Source organism: Strigops habroptila, chromosome 9 (assembly GCF_004027225.2).
Source record: "Strigops habroptila isolate Jane chromosome 9, bStrHab1.2.pri, whole genome shotgun sequence".
NCBI lineage: Eukaryota > Metazoa > Chordata > Aves > Psittaciformes > Psittacidae > Strigops > Strigops habroptila.
In genome coordinates, this window is record NC_044285.2 from 31,880,673 (window position 1) to 31,902,229 (window position 21,557).

The 21,557-nt window shown below is 39.6% G+C and overlaps 1 long non-coding RNA gene across 1 annotated transcript in view; it reads right to left on the minus strand.

The window, feature by feature from the left end:
* Nucleotides 1-7,839, minus strand: part of LOC115612842 — a 226,327-nt gene extending 218,488 nt beyond the window's left edge. The window contains exon 1 of the long non-coding RNA XR_003993178.1: nucleotides 7,771-7,839. This is a non-coding gene — a long non-coding RNA (uncharacterized LOC115612842). The remainder of the gene's footprint in view (nucleotides 1-7,770) is intronic.
* Between the last annotated feature and the right edge of the window lie 13,718 nt (nucleotides 7,840-21,557).

Genomic DNA, 21,557 nt, shown 5'->3' on the forward strand with positions numbered 1-21,557 from the left:
AATGGCACCATCCTGATTACAGGGCTGCCAACAAGGAAGAAAAAAGCTTCTTCCAAAAAGAGGTATGTTCCAGTCAATTGTCCCTCCTGCTGCGACTGCCTCTATGGGAAGAATTGCTAACTATTAAAAAATATGCACTGCTCTTGTCAGGTGAGGTACATGTTGATTCATAGGTGGGTGTTTGCTTAATATTTTAGTTCTCTATGAGTGTGCCCAGCCTAGTATCTTCAAACACTTTAGGAAGTACTGCTCTGAATGTGAGCAGCTGGGGTGTGATGGCCAAGGCACTTGGGAAGCAGCTCTTTCAGAAATAACACCTTGTTGAAGGCAAGCTACCACACATCTGCCAGAGAGAGACAGCATACTATCAGCAGACACTACAAGAAGGTGGCCTGCCATTGATTCACATCCAGCTTTACTCAGACCAGCTTATCTGCCTATTTCCCATGTAATAACAACAAATTCTAGCACGATATTCACAGTACATTCCATTGTTCTTCTTACAGCAACCTTTTAATGTAAGACAAATCTTGAGAGAAAAGATGGAGGGCACTGGTGAGGAGCATATTAACAAAGTCCTTCTGAAGACCAGCATGCATTGTAATTGATAGTACAGGAATAAAAAAACCCCAACATTAATTTACCATGGAGAAAAAAAAGGGAACAGAAGCTTGATGACCATAGGTAAGTCAGCACAAAAAGTCATAAGAATGCTCAGCTAACTGATTTTCCTTAATGAAATTACGATTGCAGACGAAATAATGTTTCACAAAAATGCTCCCTGATTAATTTCTCAAGCAATTCTTTCACTGCAAAATCAATCATGTTTTGAATACATTCTTTTTGCACCAAGCACATTATTCATGAATCGACAGATTGTGTAGAGGGCTTAAGTCAGAAGTGAAGTCTTAGTTTCACATATCCATTCGAACTTGGGTGTTTTGTTCAGCACACACGCAGAAAAGCATGGGAACTAGTTTAGCTGTATCCTTAATTATGACAAGTCAAAGCAAAGGTAGTGCCCTATTTCTGATCCCCCATTCACAAGGTGAAAATGTTCAGGTGATGAGATACTAGTCTAAGGCTCACACTGAAAAGCTGATTACAATACATTTTTAAAGTTAATTTTAAAATCTCTTTTTGGCATAGCTTGGAAAGGTTAAATGCCAGTGAAGCAAACTGATAGTCACCACCTGTGTCAGACTTAAAGATTTTAATTAGAAATAGCCCTGCCTAATAAAACTGATTGTCCTTCTCCCTCATCCCCAAAAGAAAACAGAATCTCAATGCTGAACATCAGTTACCAGTAAAATGTCATGTTGCAATGAGCAATGAAAGCAAAATGAGATCTGAATAACAGTGATACAAGTCAGAAGCTTCTTAACCTATGTACTTAACGATGTTAAAATGCTTCTTTACAAATATAAACAAATAGCTATCTAATAGTAATAATAGTGACCTCTGGATTGAGAGAGTTAATGTACTACAGATAAACTGTCACTCAAGAGATACTTCAGTAATCTCCTTAGACATTGGTTTCAGAATAAATGCTGAGACATGAACAAAAGATATCTTCATCTCCACAGAGCCAGGAAAAAAACATTGCAGAGGTGAGGTGAGAGTTATACTTGCTGACATCCCTCATTTTTCTCTCTTCTCTCAACTTCCCTTTTGCTCTTGGCGGAATCATTAAACTGCATTTTGCAGTGAATCATTCACATGGAGTTTTCAAAGCCTGTGAAAGAAGGACACCTCATACAAGTCTCAGGACTTCTACATGGACCATGGCTGTAGATGCTCTGCTTAAGTCCCAAAAAGCTGGCCAGGCTGCACATTGAAGATGGCAGTCCATGGACATATTTTCAATCCTAAAGGCCCCTTCTTTGACAATTTAGAACACGCAAGAGAGGAATAGCTCAAGAGGTAGGCAACAGAAGTAGAATACAAAGAGCAGCAGATCAGCCTTGTTCCTACTGCCTAATTCACCCATCCCCTGCCTGCAGGAAGCCCGGCCGGCTGCCAAGGCATCCAGGGATACTGCTGCTGTTCCAGTCAGCGCACTCTCACATGCTTGTCCATCCCACTCCTTGTGGCAGCAACAGCAGAAAGCCCAGCTCCTCTCTCTCTTCCCTTCTTCTTCTGTGCCAGAAGGGATGACATCCCAATGCTCATTTTTGACTAACAGTTGTTTTCACAAAGAGCTGGGTAGCTCTGGGAAAGGTTCAACATAAATTTAACTCTCTGAACATGCTCATGTTTCATCTTCCATTCTGTTTACACAAGCATCATACAGTATCAGCTAGTTCACAGTGAAGTCACAAGCTTTGAATAGCTGTTAGGCTTTGCTCTCAGTATGTTTGGTGAATATTCAAGTAAGCTTGTTTCTCCTTGTATGACTGGCTACCCCAATGTAAAGTTCACATACTGAATAATTCTCATTCAAGAAAACAATATACCAACACAGCACAGAGATACTCTCACCAGAGACCAGTGTAGATATCACCAAGAAAATACAGGGGGAAGGAACCACAACTGGACCCTGATCATGCTGCTCAATGGGAATCATACATGCATGACTCAGTATGAAATACCACTAAACTTCTTATACAAAGCTGCCTGTGGACCCTTCCCAATACCACCCATGTCAGTCACTGCATGTGTCTCCACCACATTCTTTCCAAGTGCTGCACTGACATAATCCCACCACCTGACTCCCTTCTGTGATATGGGGATAATACAGCAACTGTGTGCACACAAATCATGAAGCATATTGCCCAAATCCTGCACCAGAGCCCCCACCCAACAACACACTGCTTTCTCCTACATGCTCTTAAGACAGTGAAAATCCATGGAGTTTATCTTGGAAAGCCCTTCCTTGGGGCAAGGTTTGCTCAGTCTGGGAAAGAAAGGATTTTAAATTTCACAGTAAATCTCCCTGTTTTCCACAACAGATTTGAGTACCTGCATTTGCACCACAAAGACTTGCCTGCCTACATTCATCCATGCGAACTGCACAATTAGTCACATCCAACTCAACATCAGAGATGTCATTCTTTTTTTTTTTTCATGGAATGACACTGATATATATACAAGGATGTATTCTACTGGTACTACTTATTTCTCTGAAATGGAAAGACGAGTACTAAGAAGAGTGCCACACCTTTGCTCTTTACTGAATGTCACTTTCCAAACAAACAAAAACCTCAAACAAACAAACAAGGAAACAGAAACAGAAAAAGCCACTTACCAATTCATGGCAATGCCCACAGGTTTTTTTTTCTTACGTCTCCTCAACTCTTAAAAACTCATAAATAGAGTCCTCCCAAGCCTAGAGAGCTTAGTATTCCACACGATTTAGTTTCTAGCTATAATCAGTCTTTGACTGATACACTAAACTCAAGCTATTTATAAAGTGATTCAGTTCTGGTTAATGGAAAGCAAGATTATATGATATAAACCAAAATATTTTACAGGGTAGGTGCATTAAATCAACAAGTCATTTAGCTTTTATAGTCAACCTGGTCACAATAGCAGATGACTGTCCTTTTCACATCCCAAGGATCAAAAGTGTGCACATTTTTCTTCTTTAATCTCCTAACTCACAGTCCTGCCATCCTAGTTTTTTATACTTTCATTTGCCAGTTACAGCAGGAAGATTACAAGTGATGTACATGTTCAAGATCAACATGCCTGTAAGGAGATGGAATTCATACTGATCTTCAGTCATGCAGCACACATGCCTTACTTGTTATAATCCTTTCACTATAAGCAGAAGCACTGCTTCTGCATGCTGGATTTTTTCCTTATTACTGCTTCAATACTGCTCTTTCCTGCTCCTGCATCCCGTTCTCAGACTGCTCCTAGAGCACTATGTGATCTTTGCTCCCAGGCTTTAAGAACTAATGGCAGCAACAACTGTTTCATGGCAGCAAACCAGAATTCTACTGCTGTCCAAAAGATCCAATCTGATTAATTAGTCCTTCCTCAATTAGAGCAAGGACAACTGCTATTAGTGTATCCCTCTGTATTCTGACCATAGAGTCTGATGCAAAGAGCATAAAGAATTATTTGCACACAGAAAGATCACAGTATTTCCAACACAATGTTCTATTTTCTGATTATTTGTGTTTACTCAGATTGTAAGCAAGTCTATCCCCCTTATATACATGTTCTCCTCCTCCCAAGAAGTTTATACTTTTTTCACATTTGATCACATTTTCCAAAGCAGGAGTATTTTCTGACAAGCTCTACAACTCACACTCTTTCCAGGAGTTGCTTAGAAGTTAAATCCATACTGCTGGTGCTCTCAGCCCTCCTTTTTCACATCATTGCTGCATACCTTCCCAAGCCTTACTGGGCATGTGGCTGAGAGACACAGCAAGACATCGGCGTGCAACTGCAGGCATTCATTATGGATGAACACACATAGTGCTTAAAGAAGCATATAACCCACGAATACGGTCTGTTTGTCTCAAAGAGAGACCATGAAGACTTCAAAAATAAATAAATTGCACTTTGAAGCTAACCCTTACAATCTAGCAGTGAGACTGCCATTCTGAATACCTGACACACTCCAAAATCCCCACGCTGGTCACAGTCCAGAGTTGGGTGTACAGATTTTAAATTCTGACTTCATGAGCACCAACTGTTGAGTAGTTTGGGTGCTGATTCTGCAATCCTTATCAATAGCACAATTTAATACAAACAAATACACACACACACACCCCCCCCAATACACTCGTGACTTTGAAAGGCTCAAGTTTCATTCTGTTATTGAACAGGAAGTTTCCAGAGTTTATATCCCATAGAATGGGAAAGCTATTTCCCCACCCATACAATCTAATGCTCTGATTTATTATAATACTACCATAAAGCAGTATTTTTAGCTGAGCCAAATGTGATGAATACTGAAACAAGTGTATTACCTTGTTTCATCTTGTTTGCAGAAAGGTTTATAAAAATTCATGTCAGGACAAGGATTAGGCGTTCTTCCTATGAACATCCGCAATCACATCCCCTACAAGAGCTGACGCATCTACTTACATTGATAGCTTTACTTCCAATCATTCTGATTTTCACAGACTTTCAGTAACTTGTAAAACTGACCTATAAGAAGATTTTTTTGCTACGCATCAGCTGGAGGCTTTCAGTCTGCATTAATGAATGTCTACCCATTCATTTATGGTATAAACACACTTTCGGAGCTTCTGCTTCTTACAGAAATATTAACTATTTGCCATCTCCCCCCCCTCCCCAAATTACTCAGCTTAAAAGCAAAGTAAATCCTGTGTATGCAAATAATTGACAGCAAAAAGCTATGTATCTCAAAACAAACATCTAGATGGAAAACAAAAGATCCTTAAACTTTACCAACTGAGTTAAGCCATGCAGATTCTGCCACCTATCTGGGCATAGCTCGAAGGTCAGCCCAGCAATGCAAGTCTGCCACCAAGAAAGAATGGTTCAATGAAGGAAATAAAGCTAAAATTATACTTGCAGTCTTTCACAGCCCAAAAGTCGTACCTTTTAAAATCAGTGCCTCCTGCTGCATTATATTTATTCTGTAAACATCAAAGAGAACTTCAAGAATACAAAAATCCCTTTCCACAGTTTACACTAATTTAAAAAACAAACAATACAAACTCATTCTCCACAGTGAGCTATATAAAAATGCTAAGGTATTTTCCTTTTCTTTAAGTTAGTGTATTACTCTCTTAGACCCTCCCATTGCCACGGGACCTGCAGCATTGAGCCACACAATGCAGAGATGGCTTCACACACCAAAAGACATGACAACAGCATACCCCCTCACCAAATCACATGGAAAAGCATGTCCAGTCATGCAACAAAGCAGAGACAACTGGCAGAGACTAGAGCCACAGGCTTGACAGCACCACTGGCCACACAGCCATGCCAACAAGACAAAAACTGTGAGCTATTAATTTCTTACTTAAAAATGTCAAATTCTGATGGTCCAAAACTAGCACTGCATTTTGGTATTTAACCAATTTTCAGCTAGTACCTAGTGGGAACAAAGTATTGCTCTCTTCTCAGAATAAAATTCTAAATATAGAAGAAATCTGTTGTGTGGTATAATAGAGACTGATCTACCTCCTCAGCAGAACTTCAACCACTTCAAAAATATCGAACATTTGCATACGAATACCTTCAATGGCAATTACCTGAAAACTCAAAACCTTTTGAGTTCCTATATTTAACACAGCAGTATTAATGAATTCCTAGCACTGTTAATGTGAACTGGTAAAAATTACAAAGATTTAATAGCATAACCTGTGAAAAAGCAGTCAAGAAACACTCCTGTAGAAATTAAGATAATGAATTAAACAAAACATTTGATCTTTTAATCCTCCCCACTTGATTAACATGTGATTTCACATACAGAGCCTATTTATACACACAACAGAAGCAACACCACATCTGCTACATTCAGAAAGCACAGGATGCAGAAAAGTGGGAGTATATCAAAAAGTAATTGCCTTGCAAGAGCCTGGACAGGCAGAATTTACAGCAACTAAAGCATTTTGGTGAGCAGCCTAAGTAATGACATTCAGAATTTCATCCACCTCACAGCTGAACTTGTCCACTAACTTCAACAGAGTTTAACACAAGACACCTATGCAGGAGAGGGTCTGTGCACATTCTCCTATGTCTTGGTATAGAGCAGCCAATTAATTCATACAGAAACCAGTTTCTTCATACAGAACTTGACCTTTCATTAAGCATTAAAACTTCTGCTTGCATCTTATCATCAGACATCTCAAATTGTAGATGCCATACACTAAGAATAAAGAAGTCTGCTGTACATGCAGCAGAAAAGGCACACAAGCGAAGACATCAAGCACAGCCTAGCACCTCAGCTCTTACAGCAGCCAAGGATTCAAAGTTTTACATGAGGAATGTGTCTTAGTCATTAGGCTGTTAAAAATAAGAGTTTAGTACGAAAACAATACTACAGTAACAAATTAATGCCATTTATTATTTTTTATGGATTTTTTAATGGATTTTTTTTTTAATTCCAATTTTTTTTTTAATTCCAATTAATTCAGTAATTCTGAACTCCAATTCAGAATTACTTTACATCTTATGGAAAAAAATAGAGAGACAGCAGCAGTTACAAGCTCTCCTAATTACCAGGCTTCTTGTTGTAACTTTTAGCATGGATGCCAAAGAAAAGAGCCAAGACTAAGCAACATGCTTCCCTGTTTAAAGGCAGCACTAAAGATGAGTGGCACTAATTAAGACTCTCTTCCTTTAGAAGAAATGCAAAAAAAATATATTCCCTTCCCAATTTCAGTGCACATATCAGCTCGCTCCACTGACAGAAGCAAGCAGAGGTGGCACCGCTGACCTCAAACTTCAGGCACAGTACATCTTTATTGCACTAGAACAGCTAAAGAAAGCACACGCTGCTGAAACAGCCTTTGGAAAAACATCTTAGCATATGGAGTATGTCTGGTATAGGCTTGTCTGAGCATCCACTGCAGAAGGTGCCTATGGCAGAAGTACAGTGTGTTCTGGATAACCTTATGAGCAGCAGTTCTAACCCTCCTGCAACACAGACAGTGAGAAAGCCATCAACTGTCCCAAAGATACTGGAATAAGTGGCCGCCTTTTCTTTATTTCATTTCCTGAATCAAGAAAGGAAAATCCAGGTCTTTGTGCTTCCTATGTGAAATACAGTTAACCAGCAGGTCTACAGCTCTAACAACCGCATTGATCTACTTCTCCACTTCTCTACTCCCTACTCACCAGTTCCATTAATGGTCTCCAAACTGTCCCCATTTGCAGTAACAGACACATGAGGAAGGCACGCTGGCTCGCAGGGACTGGGAAGGGAGAGCCATCAAACAAGAACTCTGCCACAGGAAGAGAACAACAAAGAGGTAAGAGATTGTTTGATTCAGATATGTATTTGAAGAGGACCCAGGAGGGTGCTTCAAACAGTTGAAGAATCAGAGAGCGTTTAGAAGCGGGAAACAGCTTTCAATTTCATCTCAATGAGCTAGCGCAGGGGAAACACAAAAACATTACTTCCTCCACACAGCACAGCAAGTCAGGTCTCCTCACAACACTTCCACAGCTGTGGACCCATTTGTTGCTGCTTTATCAAATGTCTCCCCCCACACATTGGGCCGCAGTCTCACAGTACCAGAGGCTAGCACAGCAAGGTCGGTCAGGCTGTTTTGCTCACCTTACCTCATGCAGAGCGAGTGGAGGGCCCTGAACTCCCTGTGTGTGCCAAGAAGCACATGGGGGAACAGAGCTGGTGACCTTTGTATTGCTTTGCTTAAGAACACGCAGCTCGCCTGTTATCTCCGGGGCGGTTTGGACCACTGCTCTGCTCCACTCACCAGCTCAGTGTCCCCGCAATAACGTAACACATAGAGGAAGAACGAAAGACCGCAGCTTGCTTTGGTTTGGGTTTAAGACCAACTTACGCCATTCGGTAGAAAATGAGAGGAAGTTATGGAGATGGCAGCTAGCACAGCGACCCAGGCGAAGGTAACAGGTAAGCAAATCAGGCGCGGTGACACGCACGCACGCTCACACACAACAGAAGACCACCTCCAACCGACCTGCACGCTGCGGCTCTCCGAGACCAGCTCCCGCCCACTCCCCGAGGTTCACCGCCCCTTCTCAGCCCACCCCGTCCCATTCCCACCTGCGACTGCTGCGGCCGGACCCCAGATGGCAGCGGACAAGGAAGGAAGGGGGCGTGCGCTCGGCACGGGCAGGTATAGCCGCTGCAGCCCCGCCTGTGGCCGGAGTGGGGCGGCGCCCCTGGCGGTGGTGAAGCGTTTCCCAAGGGCGTTTACATCCCTCGGGCCGAGGTCCGGGGTCGGGAGTCGGGGGTTCGGGGTCCTGCAGGAGCTGCTGCCCGCCACCAGACAGGCCGAGTGTTGGGCTGTGGGGCCGTCACACTGTACACTGCACCTATCAACCTCCGTTTTAAGAGATTTCTGTATCGCAAAGGAGCTGAAACTACCATGAAGGAAAACACTGCAGCTCTTTATGCAAGGAGCCCTCTGTCACCTCAAAAACAGCGGTGACACTGGTGGTCCACATGTTACTGTTAGGGTTATGGGTGTTGAAAGTTTGGGGTTTGCAGCAGCCCCATCAGTTCCTTGGGAAAAACGAGTGAGCATCAGAAATGTGAAAGCAAAAATGACTCAAAATCTGGGATTCAAACACATTCCAGGCAGGAACGCTCTGCAGGGCAGTATGTACTGGCCAGGGTGCGGGGCTAAGGTAGCCAGTGATGGAGGAGTCTTGAAACAGCAACGCAGCATTAACTAAGCCCAAAAGCATTAAAGCACTGAGACAGTTTTCAGCATAAAGCCCAAGATATCTCTCTTGTATCAACAACATACATTTGTTACATAAAATCATTCTCCTTTCTTTTTAAATAGGGGGGGAAGGGAGGCTTAAAATATAACTCAAATGGCTTAAAACATAGCTCCTACTTCCAGTGCTCATTATCAGAATTATACATTTCGTGTCTGGCTGTACAGTATGATAGATGGAATTTTTTTCCTACTTCCTGCAAAACAACATTTGCTTATTCAACTGCCTTTTAGCAATGGGTATAATCATAATCCCAAGTGACATATGCAGTGAGAGCAACTGACTACTTTCTCTCTCTCCAGCACTTTATTTCTAGAGATGCTGTGTTTAATTAGCTCCACAGTAGTCAGAGGAGCAAACAGGTCACCTCTATGTCAAATCTGTGATAGTCATCTTCCTCGCTGCTACCCCCATTCCCTTCATTTATTTTCCTGTTTTGCTTTTGTTTTGCATGCTACAAGTAAGGTCATTAGTGCCAGATATCTTGGGGGTTTTATGTGTTACATTCCTGAATATCTGCACTTTGGGGAAGGGAGTGAAACAAACTGGGAACTCCACCATACAACATCTGTGTGAGGAAGGGAACATTTCATACAAATTCTATATTCAAACAGCATGTCATGGGAACTCCTGAACAGATGATGTAAGTGTGGCAAAACACTGAGAGCTAGGAGCCAATATGAATTTTATCTTGTCTGGATTCCAAAATCTGTAGGGTTACCTAAAGCCATCTGTACCAACTCACCTTCTTTTTTCTCTTTCTGCAGATAGACACTGTTTTTGCCACATCCTGTGAGAATCTACCATTGGAGTAACATTCCAGTAACATCAGTGCCACAAGACTACACCAAAATCTGTAGTCTTTAAAATAGACCTGCCACAAATGTTGAGTCACAAGGAAGCATATACAAGGGGAAATTACATGTAGAATACTGCTCTTTGATACTTTGGCTGAAACAGAGCAAGTAGGCAGGCAGAGGACAGGAACAGGATGCATTTTCAGATTTAAGCTTCGCATAAACCACAGAGCTACTTACTTCTGTGGGAAGCAGTTTGTAATCCCTGACATTGTCGAAAGGCCCAAGTGACTCAAGTCCAGTCTGGAACATGACCAGGATCATGCCTCTTTGCCTGCGTTTCTGCTGCCCAATTTTCTAATTTAGATAGCAATCCTTTTGTCAATCCTCTTGGACAGTGGGGATCCACATGCAAAGCTATTACTGTTTTGAAATCAGCTGATGCTCTTGAAAGAAAAGCAATGTTTTATAACACTTGCAAGTCACCAATGTCTTTTTCAATTTCAGTATTCTTTGGCCATCATTACAGACCACAATAGGCATATCCCACATGTTATGGTTTTGTATGTTACATCTGTAATTTCACTACCACTATATTATGTGGAAGTTAAGTTTGGTGTGTGTTTATATAAACAGCTGAGAAAGATATGCAAATATTTCCTATTTTTATAAATTTTTTGAAGTGGGATTTGGGGTTTGACAATCTTGGAAATAAACAACCGACCTCAGCTGCTGGCTCTCAAGGCAGCCACACTAATTTATGCAAGCTGAATCTCTGGCCCATGTATCTCTATTTATCCACTGAGCAGTAACTGCATAGGCCATAACAAATGTGAACTGCTCCTGCAGTGCCTGATACACCTCATTTAGAAGGTTATATCTGAAACCTTTTCACAAAATGTAGGGAAAAATTCCTCTCAGATGATGCTATGACCTTTTTATATGCTTTTCAATGAACCATCTCCTGCAGAATTTCATGGACTTGAGGAGGTTTTTTTGGTTTTGTATCAAGAAGGTTTAGTCTTTCTGCATTGTGTTAACTTTTCATTTGACTCCTTGTTTCCATCTCTTTGAGGCTGTTTGTTCTACTGTCATAAAACTCACATCCCTATTTTGCACTGTTAAATCAAATAGAAGTTATTTGTCTCCACTGTGTGGCAATAAGAACCATTATGTTTCTTCCTGTGAAGGCTGCATGTTACAGCATGGTTGGGGTGCTTCTTGCCTGAAAGAGGGCTAATGTATGGTACATCTCATGAAAGCTCTATGGGACTGCTGGTGTATGTGCCCAGGTACCTGCGGGCTATGATCAGTACCCAAGGACTCTGGCCTGTTCCAACATACTGACATTTATATGTAAGATAAATTAAGACCTCAGAAACCCAGGGACTTCTCTGAGATTCAGGATTCAAGGAAAGAAGGTGGTTTTAAAAGGGCTTAAGTCAGATAATGAACTTCCTCTGCAACACCAACCTTATAAAAAATACACAATGATGTCTTTGAACCATTATTGTTTATGGTGTTTTTTCACATTCTTCCAGCTCACATAGACTGATGAGGTAGGCTGATGTGATATGTACATGAAATGTACTAGCAAGTAACAGGAAATATGTCTTTATGGTGATCTACAATAGGTACAAATAATTTCACCTCATACTCACATAGCCTCAATGCAGGCAAAACTCTAGAAAATTATTCTTCTAGCTCTGCTGGTCCCTGTTTTGTTAAGCAACACAGTCATTGCACACAGTCATCATATTAAACTATACCAGGAAAGAAGGTTTGAAATACCGTTTCTTTGAGTGTTCTAACACTAGCCAAAAATAATGACAAGATTCACGCAGAAGCCTTGGAGGTTTAATGGATTAGTCCAGGTGATATTGGGGCTGCAACTTTAGAGCAGTCTTGATGGCCAAACCACTTAATTTAAAATTATTTATGCATGTAATATAAGAAGACAGTCAATGCAATGAAGATGTACTCCTCTAAAAAAGACCATCTAAATAGGAGGCTCAGAGACTGCAAGCGACATGAACAAAGTATTTCAAAAATTATAGCTGTTCTGCTTCATTCTTAGCTGAAAGTAATTGTACCAGTGACTACCAAGGAGGGAAAGGCCAAGCTCGACACATTCACATTTACAGACACCTTGCCAACCTTTCTTAATGCCAGCAGTTGAAGTGGTGACATTTTTAAACATAAAATGCATATTGTTTACATGCTTGATGGGGTCAAACTGTTTCAGCAGTTGTTTAATGATTCTCAGCTCAAGCTCCAGCTACAACCAGAAACATTATTCAGTATTTAAATCTTGCTATTCCTAACATTTTAGAGATGCTGTATTGCATTATGTGTATTTAACCTTCTGCTCTGCAAATCATTCACCACTTGGCAGGCCCATTTATAACAAGTATAAAAAAAAAAAAAAGAAGTGTAAGGTTTTTATTCTGTTTTTCCTGTTCTATTTAGAAACAGACCATTAAAAAACATGTTTTTTTCTTTAAGGAGTGAAATGAAAAGTGGGGTGTGAATTGTATTAAACTGAATATCCAAGGTTCTCTTTCTTAGTGTGGTGTGCATAAGAATCAAGCTACAACTGTTGTCAAAATCTGTGAAGTCATACTTCCCAAAGAGGTGGCAAAAACCAGTGGGTTTGAAGTTAAGCAAGATAAATGTATGTCTTTCTTTGCATTCAAGTCACTTGAGAGCTGAAGATTTATATGAAAGGAGGAACAGGAATTGTAGAATTAGTTCTGCAGGGCAAGTTGTCCTTCCAGCCCAACTGAAATAAACATTTTCTTAAAATATTTATTTTTTCTGTATTTCAGGTACAAGGTATGTTTTGTACATGGGAGAAAAAGCTAGGCAATTTGCTGTCATTTGTCACTGTTCGTTGTTTTCAGAGGACTAACATGGTGCAGCAGCCAAAGCATTAAACCAGGACCCAGAATGCCAATGCTCTCTTCCTGGCTGTTTCACAATGATTTGCAAGAACAGGTACCCCTCACATGTACCAGAATTCCCCAAGGTAGTGGGGTGAAGTCTGGTCTAGAAAGAGAGACAACCAATTGAGCAGAGATTGCAAAAACACTTAGGGACAGAACACTCTCTCCCTTTGCTCCAAACCATAGCAAGCTAGTTAAAGAAAATATCAAATTGAAATGAGCCATGTAGTGGGCAGAAAATAAGCATATGTTTTGGTCAGTAATTTATAGAAAGTTCATGTTACACTTAGTCAAGGTCTGGATGTCCTCTTCTCTCACATTCATGTGAAATTACTTTATTTACTACCTAACTTAGCCTAGAAAGGCACTTCTCTCATAACCCCAAGCTCTGGCAATTGCCCCTGATGGTTCAAAACTGGCTTTAAATTACAGTTTAATGAACTGTCCATGACACAGGAAAGGGCAGAAGAGAATTATAAACATGCTGAACTGTTGTGTGATATGTAACTCTGTTTTAGGGCACAGGAGCAGAAATGATTGGAGATGAAGAAGAGAACAGTGATCTGCCAAGCACTCTTCCTCTGTTAGGAAATAGGGCCAGGGCTTCTTTTACTGCACACCTACACAGTGCCTCACATAAAAAGGCACTGGCCCATGGTAAGGACATTTCAGCAGTGCTGAAATATATAAAAAAAACCAAAAACAAACCAACAAAAAAACAGTGGGTTGTTTGTTCTTTTTTTTTTTAATTATTTTAGAACCATCTCTTACAATCAGAGATGAAAGATAATAATGATTTCATAGACTCATCTCTAAAATGTTCCAAATATAGCTCCAGCTGAGATCTAGATCAGGGAGATGAGCAGTGTATCCCCCTTTCACAGCTTCTTATAATTGAAAACCACTGTGATCACGTAGCCTGACTTCCAGAAGAAAAAAAATCTACTACTTACTCCTACATCAATGGCATCTACCCATAACTTCAGACCTCAAGTTAAACAATAATATTTTTCCAGTGAATGACTGACCTCAGCATATTAGGATGGGATAGAAAACTGCTTAAGAAGGCTTAAGAAAGGTTGGAGGATCGTCCTTGAAGTCCCTTCCAACCTAGGATTCTATGACTGTGATTATATTCCAAGACATAGATAATACAAGCATCTGAGATCTTGAGCATGTGCATTAATGTTGTACTTTACCAGATGGAAAACAGAAGAGAGGATGCTTTGAAAAAATTAATTTCATTCTTTGAATTTTCCTTCTTTTAGACTGACTCATCTCAGCACATTTGAAGAGAAAAAAGATGAGCAAAGCTTGATGAGGCAAGGATCCCTGCAGAGACAAGGTGATTATGGAAAAAGTCAAATGAAAAAAACAATCAAAAGAGATTAAGGTAATTACTTCGACCAAATTATCCAAATCATATTAAGGCCTGATCCTACAACTTCTCACCTGCAGTAGGTTTCTGTGCTTTATATCACTTTGCAGGCATGCAAAAGAGTGAATTGAGGCATTCAGATTTCTTCTCTTATGCCCATAGCAAGTATCTAGAAATGGTAGTGAGAGAACAAAGATCATCAGTATCCTAACTAAACATTTGTATGTATAAAACTTGTAGTTAAATATTTGCATTTGAATCAGTTGTACTTATTCATGAATACTGTTCGTATATTCATGTATCTGTTTATAAAATAGCAAACAAATGCTGTTTTTTTCCTTTCTAGTAAGATACCTATGAACAAGTTACTTTAGACAGGCATGTGTTATAGCAGATGGCAAGTGTTATTATCCCTACACTTCTAGCAGTTATAGAAAAGAAAAAAGTCATATGTACATCAAACTGTTTTATTTTAAATGTAAACACAATGAAAAATTAGTGAAATTAATCTGTTAACCCTTTCGAGCAATGGAAAATATTATCTTCCATCCATTCACATGAACAATGCAGAGCTATTGAGTTCTGCATCATTAAAATGAATGCAAAAGAAGTGAAGTCAATTCCTTCATATACAACAAAATTACCATTGAACAAAACAACACGATATCTGAAACCAGGGCAACATCCCCAAAAGTACAAGTAACAAGAAACTCATTGTTAAAGAAATGTATAAGATTGCCCATAAGTTCTGGAAACATCGTTAGGGACTGTAGTGGTATGACAAGGGGTAATGGCTTCAAACTTAAACAGGGGAAGTTTAGATTAGATATAAGGAAGAAGCTCTTTACTGTGAGGGTGGTGAGGCACTGGAATGGGTTGTCCAAGGAAGCTGTGAATGCTCCATCCCTGGTGGTGTTCAAGGTCAGGTTGGACAGAGCCTTGGGCAACATGGTTTAGGGCAAGGTGTCCCTGCCCATGGCAGAGGCATTGGAACTAGATGATCTTAAGGTCCTTTCCAAACCAAACCATTCTATGAGTCTATGATTCTATGATCATGGGTTTTTAAAAAAACAGCCTGCTTATGCAGCTTTTTAACAGCTTGGGCTGCTTAAGGCATTCGAAAGATCTTTTCTACTTGGCATTTTATTCATGTAAACGTAAAGTAAAAATTTTATCCCTCTTGGAGGGATAAAAATGTTTTCAAGTGAGGTGCTATTTTCATAAAATATAAGTCTGGCTGATAAGTCTACAGAAATCTTTTCTCATATTCTACGTGAAACATGCCACAGAATATCACTAAAGGCTTCTTGAGCTAACGTGAAGTTGATATTGTTCACTGCAATACAGTACTTAGTTTTTTAAGAAAGAAATTAAATAATCTGAAATTTAGGCAATTAAGACTTTTTTTTTTTTTTTTTTTTTTTTAAGAGCATCAACCACTTTCCCTTCCTTAAGGTTTTAATACATCACAGACATTATGGCTATTATTCGTAGAGATTTAATTCTTATCTTGTTTACCACAAGGTGAACCGTAGGTAATTTCACTTAAATACTTGGATTTCTACCAGGGATATCAAATTCATTTCCAGTTATCACTATCGTAAGGTCCCCACTGGCGGGACACATGAGACTGGTCCAAAACAGTGTGTTCACCCAGTGCTGGGACCGGGGCTGGTATGTCGATACAGAACTGCACTATTCTACATTCATTTACCAGTTTGGGCTGCCACAAACTTCTTCATGCGTACCCTGTTGTGGGAAACATGGTCTGTATGAACCTTTTCCAAGGACTAGCGTTAGTGCATAAACCAGATATTCGCAGTGACTGACTGTACTCTGTGCTGGTGTGGACACCAAGTGATGTGGCAAGACATCTGTGACAGCTGAAGTTTGGTTTTCATTTCATGAGCTTCTCTACTCTCAGCCACATTGAAGAGACTCTATGTACTAGTATGTATTTTACACAGAAATCCAGTCAGGACATACAACATTCTTGCATCTGGCTATGAAGGTGAATAGGAGGCATTGGTGATGGAAGTGGAAAATAGCCCAGAGCAGGCTCCTGATGTCCAGAGATATGGAAATAGTGCTCCAGATCCAAAATGAATCTACCATAAAATTTCATTGACACATAAATCTCCAGCAGTGAAGTGTAATTTCGTTCAGTGTGTTTCTTTTCACAAACCAGAAAAAGGAAGTTTGGTAAAAACAGTCTTTGACACAATTAACAATTCAAAAGAGTGGTAACATTAAATGGCTTTGTATTTTTATTGGCTCAACAAACAAAAGACTCCCTTTGAGTTTCATGAGAGCTCTGGGTTATCAGTCCAAAGCTGAGTTAAATTAGAAGAGACCAGGAGCTGTTGCCATCTGTTTGAGTGTGTGGTGGCTTGTGCTACATGAGTTAATATATTTTAGCAGACAGATGGGCAGAAATATGCAGGCCTTAGTCATTCAGCACCCTTGTTAGCAATCTGAATAGAGAGATCAGGAACATAGAAGGCATAGGAGTGATTTTCTTTGTAATTCCTTGACAATGTTCCCCACATCATGCTTTTGGCCTTTTCAAGGATGTTTCTATAACTGCTTCCTCTGTTACCTATATTGTGTGGTTAAGAAAAGCATTGTTCTTTCCAGGTGCTGTTAATCTTAGTCCTTTTTCTTGCTCTAAAATAAAATTTTAAAAAACCCAAACAAACCACATTTCTGTTCATGCCTTCAGGTGTTAAAACCCACACTTTTTTTTTTTCCTGGACTGAATGTCACAGCAGTTAAATAATGATGATGTGAAAGAACACTGCCATATCAACTATGATTTAATTCTCTTTTCCCTCTTTTCTCCTACCCAATACAGCCTTCCAGGTCTAAAGTTACCAATTCTCCTACAATGCAAAAAACTCCAAACTGTACTGACAAGGAAACTGTTGTTTAATGGACAACTGCACTGAAAATTAATATATTTCTTGTAAAGACTGCTAGATTGTAAGGAACGTCTTCATGCTCAGAAAAATCCCTTCCTATACTAGATAGTCTAATGAAAAGTAACTGTTTTCAGCAAGAAAAGAGGAAAAGGGAATAGAACACTGCACAGGGATTAAGGAGGCACCAGCGCAGTTTTGTAGTTAACCTCAGCTTTTGTGTGCCCCTTCCCTCTCAGCGCATGAGTTTCCCCATCTACAACTGGCAATCATTAATCCACACAAGCCATCATTAAATTCCCAGAGCCAATGACATATCTTTTGGGTTTCCAAACATCTTTTTCTTATCACTTACTTGTATTTCATCATGACTCAAATTAGACGGTAAGATTTTGGAGCAAGATTACCTTTTAATCTTCAAAACATTTACTATATTTTCAGAAATACATAGTTTCATAAAAAAATCTACATCTGAGGAAAGTCAAGGTAAAACCAATCACTCAACATTACAAAATGCCAACATAAAGGCTTCACATACCCTTATTTTTTAATCAAGTCCAGCTTTCCTGGGTCCTGTTTCTGTACTTTTAATAAAGATCAGAAAATGTGGTCTCTTCCTAAAATCCTTCCTCATTGCTTATCCTGAAAGTGTGTATAGTAGGTGTACCAAAACCAAACATGATAAGATTAATTGAAGGTTTCAGGACTATGCGTAGAACAAGGGCACAGCTTCAATGGTTCCTTACAAAATTTCCACGTGGAAATTGGCTCTGTATTTCTGACCAACGCAACTCTTACTGCAGTGTGATCAAAAGAAAATAAGCCACATAACCAAAGTACCAGACCTTAGAACTGGAGCTACAGAACCTTTTAATGTATCTAAAATAAATTTATCTAAAATAAAACATGTTTTTCATTGTAATTTTGAGATTAATATAATTTACGGAATGACCAGCATAAATAATGCATAGACTATCTCTTGTCTAGCAGTTCAGCAAGGTAATATGAAATAATCTACAAATTCTCAAAATTGGCAGAAGACCCTAGACTAGTGGTATTGAAGTCCCTCTGAAGACTTTTCTGCTTTCTGGGAGGTAAGCAACAGAAAGCAGAAGATTAGGATGAACTTTAGTAGAACAGGGCGCAGGGGTTGGATTAATAGCTTTAAAAGGTGCACAGTTTTGTAGTGAATACTGATTTTGACTGGTGAGAATTAACTCTGCAGCAGAAAGTACAACATAAAATAGCACTCACGCAGGTAACACATGAATGGACTAATGCCCCATGATGGTGCTCTGAGATCATGAACTAGGCATCTTTTATCTGAAATCTGAAACAAAGGCACAGACTGATTATGCTCTTTAATCTCAATAGTACTAGTCTCTAAAGGAAAGCTTTAGCCATAAAGCTAAAGCCAGCTTCCACTCTGAGTAATTATATTCTGCCTACAGTAATTATGTTCCCTTTGCAGTTTCACATGGAACTAATGTCCACCCACTTGCTAATCTGAACTATGTCATTGCTGTGCAATTGCTGTGAGTAGCTGAGGAGGTGCTGGAGTGGGAGCGGTAACATAGGGCCAGAGGCAGCTGCCACACAAAGTGTCCACATGGTGTCAAACCATTGCACTGCCAACTGACCCAGCGTCTGTACTGTGGCAGGCCACTCTGCTGAAGGATGTGTTATAGTACTTGAGCCCACAGCAAGTCTTCCTTGGAGATAATTCAATTTATCTAAGTGCACTATTTACAAAGTGTGATAAGGTCAGTAGTTACATGTAACAGCAGAGTCCTTTGAGGTACAGAGCAATAGTAACACAGCACTAAATACACAAAAAGCTTGAAAATACATCAAAATGGCAACATCTTCTCTATTCTTAATGTGGGTCCCACTGTCATTAAAGGCTTAGATCAACAGCAATTCAAGTTAATGGATGTTTCAGCAGTTATCAGAGCAACCTTAAGCACTGTTATTCTGCCTCATCAATTTAGTCTAGTCTGAAAAAGGCTCAGCTGAAGCATTGCATCAACATGAAATTCAGCAAATGCATTAAACATAAGCCCTAAAAAGATGTTATTATTCTACTTTAGCTGTGGAAACTGAATGACTGGACAGTGTAAGTATTCTTTACTAGAATTGCATGTGCAACAAGCAATGCTTCTGTCTTCCTCAAGGAAAAAATAGCACCTGTTCTGCAGGCGTTTCCTGAATAAGGAGGGTTTTAGATTTCATAAAGAGAAGAGACCTTTCACTCAGAAAACGATCAGGTACCTGTAATAAGGACTCCCTAGACATCCCTTTGTAAAATACAGCAATGACTGGCCTGTTGCAAAGTAATCTATGAGCTCCTTCTAGTGCTTTTCTGAACAGCATTTGGACACAAATCATGTAGAGGATCCATGTTTTGAGGACACACTGTATACATCAGCTCACTCACTATTGCATCTAACCCAGTAACTCTGTCCTCCTCCTTTTCATGTTCCCCAACAGATTATGTCAATTCTCTCACAGATTTCTATCTTGCTTTTACAACACTGATTGTTGCTTAGAGTCCTGTCTACCTAACTGCTAGTTATTCATAAAAAATGCTCTGTGCTGCTCTCACTAAGCACTGGAATTTTTTGCTTTATCCTTGAAAAACGTAATAGGACGTCACCTAAAGTTATGTAAATAAATATACATACAACCTTGATTGTAATCATTAACTGTCTGTAAATTATTTTCTTTACAGACAGAAAGGAAAAGATTTTCCTTTCTCTGATTCACTTAACTATATCTGACCAGTTCTTCTGTTTTGTTCCTGTTTTTTTGGTGCTTGCTGCAAGCTGAGGCTGTTTTGAGTACTCAGTATGTAAATAGCCTGATCACACTCTGTGGGGCCCAAGTATTCAGATATAAACCCATGGTTTAGCACCTCCTTGGTCTGAGTGCCCTTCCTGTATGTATTCAATAGATCAACAAAGGTTTTCATTAGCTTTTGTCCCAAGATATTTCTGCTGGTAATGAACACAGGTCTACATCTGTCTATTGTGTTGATGGGATCTAAGAATAAAATCTAATTTTAGTAGTACAAGACAACAAGAGACAGAAATCAGCAAAAGCTGAATAAGAAGCTGAGCAGTAGCTACAAGTAAAAAAAGAGATTAAAAAAAAATCACACGAATCAGATCTTTCTGTTATTTCAGCAGCTGTCTCAAATTTACCATCATGAATAATAAATCAATTACAAAAACTAAACAATGAAGATTTTTATTAAATAATACCTATCACACGTTATCGAATATTGTTCTATTACAATTAATAGCTCTTACAAGACATTATTCTCCTTCGTTCTTTTTCTCCTTTCTCCTTTAGAAATTCTTCATCTAAATCACCAGCTGGTTTCTTTCCTTTTCCTATTTTCATTCTGCTTCCTTTTCAAGGCAGTTAATATTCAAAGTAGCTGATCTGCTCTTCTGTATTGCAATGGGACTTCAGTATTGGCTGCTGGGCCATGTTACTGCTGGCCTTTTAAATTACACATTGCTCTGGGGCTGTGCGGGAAAAATTCACATCTCCCATAGTTAACTTTCACAGTAGTTGAGAGCCCATATTAAACTGGTCCATTTGCTACTTTAAGTTTTGCATATGCCTTCAGCTAGTGGTGCTTATAGATTCTTGTGATGTAACAGGCAGGGAGGTTATCTGTTTTTCTACTTCTTTAAATGGCTTTAAATGAAGCCTTTTGTCCCCCCGCACCAGTGGGATGGGGTGTATAGGAGCCACCTCAACTACCCAGCTCTGTTTCTCTCCAGGGTCTGTGCTTGGTGCTCATAAACTGATGGATACTCATCAGCTAATAGAATCGAAGGCAGAATATACATGTATTCCTGAAATACATTGTGAATATAATCTCCATATAAGCCTCTTACAGCTTTCAACATCTGTTCTGTTGACTGACATTTTCTCCAATGCTGTATGTTTCACAAATAAATCCCTGAGTAGGCTATTAATGAAGAAGTGTAAGTGATGTCTTTTAATGCTGATCATATACTTTAAAAGGGTGCTGATATGAAGGAATATTATTCTGTATTTTAAGACCACTTGTTGGCCAAGAATATCTGTGGTTTTCCCTGACCTGAAAACAGTAGCCCATTCCTTTTTTTGTTAATTT